Genomic DNA, 5,000 nt, shown 5'->3' on the forward strand with positions numbered 1-5,000 from the left:
CGATAGCTCGAGGTTCTTTGGCGAGGAAGATAGAAAAAGACAGGCTATACGAAATCATTCAAAGTTTCAATAATGAAAGGATCATTGAGAAAGGAGCGAGAGGCATTCGAAAAGGATACCTTCTTTTTCTTTTTTTTTTTTTTTTTTTGATTTCTTTTTTTTTTGTTCCTTGTTATCAACGAAATACAAAATTTACTTTACGTTAATAACGTGAACGTAAAAGTGTTGACGATCCGCACGTAATGACGATGACGATAACGATGACATTGAAGATACGTTCGAAAAGAATTGCATATTTCTGTTTCTTTTTTTTTTTTCTTTTTTTTCTTCTTCTTCTTTCCCTTTCTTTCTTTCCCCCTTTCAAAAAAATGTAAATACTTAAAACGTTCATACGAGCTTGTGCCTTTTGGGGGTGAGATCATCGGCCATTGCAAAAAATATTTCATCGGAGGATAGACACTCTGGGAAGGGGGAGGGGAGAAGGAAAAGAGAGGTTGGTCTCTTTGTCGAATTTCTTTCGAAATAAGGAGCTTAACTCGAACGCCAACGTGCGCTGGCCTGGTTTTTCCAAGCTTTTGCCGCAGCGAATGAGGGAGAGAAGAAACGGAGTGTAGGGGGTTGGCGGTGGGGTGAGGAGGGGCGGGAACGAGTAAGGGGAAATATAGGGAGAAACTCGTACCCGTACGTCTTTTATGCCGCATAGAGTATAAGAAAGAAAAGGAGAGGAAGAGAGAGAGAGAGAGAGAGAGAGAGAGAGAGAGAGAGAGAGAGAGAGAGAGAGAGAGAGAGAGAGAGAGCTCTTCTTTGTGACTCGATCTTTAAAGGCGCTTATGCGTCGAACAATTACTTGCAAATATCTACGTAAAGGATTCATCGTGCTTTTTGCTTGAAACGACGAAGACGTGGGGGCGGGGGTGGATGACGGTATACCCCATCACCGTCTCTATCCAAGATTCGACAATCTTCTTTGTCAGACAACTCGAACGATGTCGTCTTGAACTATTATATTCCATATTTAATCCGATCGATCACGTTCGGGATTCAATTGGTACTTCGGAGAATAACGAAATGAAAACTCTCGTTAGATCTTACCTTTCGATAAAAAATATTTTCTTACGATTGACGTTACATATATGTACGTAGATAGATACATACATGCATACAGATAAATGGATGAATGGATGGATGGATGGATGGATGGGTAATCACATACATAGACAGATATTTCTATTGTTAGATTGACTTACGTAATAAATATTTAGAATTCCAAGAGAGTAAGATGGTCGAAACAAGAGCGACATTGGTTACCAATCGAGAATGGAAGGATTTAGCTTCGTATAAATTATTCTCACTGTCTTGTGATCTTGTAGATCATCACGTAACAAGAGGAAAGTTTTTCTTCGTCAGAGATAGAAAGAGAGAGATAGATAGATAGAAAGAGAGAGAGAGAGAGAGAGAGAGAGAGAGAGATTCTCTGTGGGTATGTGTTTTATTGAGTTAAAAGAGAACAGAGAGTATCTTCGTTCGTCTTTGAATTCCTTTCGGTGAAATTCGTCGCATTGCTTGCCGACGTGTTCTTCAATGAATCAACACGTCGCATCGTCTTAACCCTGAAATCATAAATTTCCATTTTCAGTATTCTAACGTAGACGAGAATTAACGTGGCACAGAGTGTGTGTGTGTGTGAGAGAGAGAGAGAGAGAGAAAGAGAGAGAGGGAGAAAGAGGAAGGATGAGAGGGAAGGAGAGAGGTGAAGATATTAAATTTTCTCAAGTTAAATCTTATTTGACTAATTTCTAAACGACGTTTCTCGTAAACTCGAAAGTCGCATGCATGTTTAAAACATGCATCCCTTTGAGAACGTTTCTTCTGTATTGTCACGAACGAAATACAATTTCGCACGCGTGTATGTGTGTGTGTGTATGTGTATGGGTGTCCTATGTGTTATATATAGTGAGACACGAAAGAAGAAGCGTCTTTTCTGGGAAGAAAGTTTTTACCGCTTGCCAACTGCTGGACAGTCCGTCCTCACCTTCCCTTAGCTTATTCCATTTTACTTTTATTCTTTTATAACGTGTATGTATCTATATATATGTGTGTGTATGTGTATATATATATATATATACACATACACGTATACACTTTCTTACGTGGGTTTTGTACAAGAAAAACGCGAAACGTGGTCTTTTTATTAAATTTTTTTTTTCCTTTCTTTTTTTTTTTTCTTTTTGAGAGGGAAAAGAGATGGCTGACGGCAGCCATACTCTAAATTATGATACAAAAAAATTAATCTAAAAATATTATTTTTAAATATTAAGATAGTTGGATAGTTAGATAGATACAGGTATCATCGTAACGTTATAAAATTTCCTTTCGAGGTGTGAACGTTCTTAAATATTTATTTTTACTAGCTATTAACAAAAAAAAAAAAAAAAAAAAAAAAAGATAAAATAAAAAAATAAGAAAAGAAAAAGAAAACAGAAAGAAGATAAAGAGAGAGAAAGAGAGAGAGAGAGAGAGTGAGAGAGAGTGAGAAATATATATATATATATATAAAGATAAAGAGGAAAAAAAGAATAATAAACGACGGAGAAAGCGATGATCGACGATGTCTATGAGCTTACGAAGAATCGCGTTAGGAGGATAAAGGAAAAAGCTTGTTTACGTTTTGGGAGATAACAATAGAGGCAAAGGACAAACGGAGATTCATCGTCAATGACATTGTATTATTTCGCGTAATAGTCGATCGTGAAACGTTGTAGAGTTAAGAACGTAACCACCTCTCGCCTATAAGAGAAATATCATAAGAAGCTTTTCGAAAATCTCTAAGGAATTTTGCGTTATCGTCGTTTGCGATTATCTTTATTTTTGAGAAATATCGTTCAATGGGCACAGAGCACACATCTGGTAAGGATGACTCACGTACATACATATTTATTTCGCACGAATCACATGAGATAGAGAAAGAGATAAAGAAAGAGAGAGAGAGAGAGAGAGAGAGAGAGAGAGAGAGAGAGAGAGAGATATCATCGAACTCACTTTTATTTCTTTATTTCTTTCCTTTCCTTTCCTTTCCTTTCTTTTTCATTTCTTTTCTTTCTTTCGTTTACCAGTTCGAAACGATTTCAACGCAAGTCAATGTGTGGGCGTGAGATTTATCTGCGAACGATAATCCGACCGATAGAAACAGGATAATCTCTTGTTGCTCGTTCTAATCCTCTTGCCTCTCGCAAAGCATTTCCAGTCGGGAAACGTTTAAATGAAATATATTAAAATATGATGAATTATATTAGATTCGTTAAATCATTTATATTATCTCCTTAATTTTTTCTTTCTTTTCTCTCTCTCTCTCTCTCTCTCTCTCTCTCTCTCTCTCTCCCTCTTTTTGCCCCAACCACATATTGTTTTTTCACTTTTTCTTCCTTTTTTTTCTTTTTCTTTTTCCCTTCTACGATGACGTAAACGAATCGACAATTAAATCATATCGATCACAGCGTCCAACGATTTGTAAACAACAACAACAACAACAACGATATATATACATATATATATATATGTGTGTGTGTGGGTATATAAATAAGTATATATCTAATTTATTCTGATTTAACGATAAATATATACGCATGTATTTCGCGTCGAAAGATAATTTCGATGTTTTACGAGCGTCCCAAGGAGAGTCCTTTTATTATCAAGGCAATAACGTCGACGACGAATACGGGATCGTGTGTTAGTCTCTTGGACTTGTTGAAAGAAACGAGGAGATGAAATAGGTAGGAGGGATTGGGAGGGATGGTAAAGGAGGACGCGAAGGATTCGTAGAGGGAAGATTGAGCGAGGTCGTCAGGCCGGAAGGAAAGTCCCTGACCTGCTCATTTAACCATCTCCTACCCTCCTTCTTTCTCTCTCTCTCTCTCTCTCTCTCTTTCTCTTTCACCCTTAGCAACCTCTCATCCTTCGGACCATCGAATTTATGTCATCTCGAGACTCATCCGCTTTCTCGCAGTTTAATCAGACTTTCATCGACTACTTAATATTCTCCATCCTTTTTCCTCCGTAATCTTAATGGAAGAGAATAGTTTCGAATTTTCCTTATGTTCGACAAACAAATCGATCATCCTTCATGTCGAATTTCTCTCTTCTACGCATAATCAAAACATAATAATACATAATCTGTATTTACGAAACTTATCTCGATCGAGTCGACCCAAATAGTTGACTTTTTTAGGTCAATAGGGCGGGATCTACGATTAATTATTATTTTTTCTTATTGCACGTTATAAAATGCCTAAACGTTTTATATTATTTTATATATATAGATATATTTTTAAGTAATCCATATTATAATTAGTTTTATAAGTTCTCGTTAAACGAAATATTTCATTTTCGTATACGATTAACTTATATACCTACTTAACATACATATATTAATAACTTAAAATATACTTAATGTAAATATACGTTAAAATATACACATATATATATATATATATATATATATATATATATATATATATATATGTAAGTATTCGTAATAAATCTTTTTCCTTAATTAATTAGTTTACATTAATCTGACAGAATATAAATTTATATATGACTATTCGAAAATGTATCGTCTAAAATAAGAACGTAGTTATTGTTGTGTGAAAAAGGAAGACGAAGATGGAGTAGGCGTGAAGAAAAAAATTGTTTGGCCGCGAAGAAACGAACGTGAGATTTATAGCGCATATTAATCACATTGATACCTTCTCTCTCTCTCTCTCTCCCTTTCTCTTTCTCTCTGTCTCTCTCTCTCTCTTTTTCTCGCTCTAGCTCTTGCTTACGCTTCATCTAACAGGGTGAACGTCTCCGCCTCCTTATTAAGCTACGGTTTGATCTCATTGTCCTTAGAGACAAAGGGAAAATGCTTCGTTGTATATATGTAACGTAGAGATACACACCGGTTATATATTGTGTAGTGTAGTACGGCATCGTTATTACAAGGAACACACGTGAATACTTGG

General features: G+C 35.9%; 1 protein-coding gene across 15 annotated transcripts in view; it reads left to right on the forward strand.

Annotated features, from left to right (window-relative positions):
• Nucleotides 1–5,000, forward strand: part of LOC124949720 (AF4/FMR2 family member lilli) — a 163,109-nt gene that overhangs the window by 108,030 nt on the left and 50,079 nt on the right. The gene's annotated exons all lie outside the window — the stretch shown is intronic.

Source organism: Vespa velutina, chromosome 6 (genome assembly GCF_912470025.1).
Source record: "Vespa velutina chromosome 6, iVesVel2.1, whole genome shotgun sequence".
Lineage (NCBI taxonomy): Eukaryota > Metazoa > Arthropoda > Insecta > Hymenoptera > Vespidae > Vespa > Vespa velutina.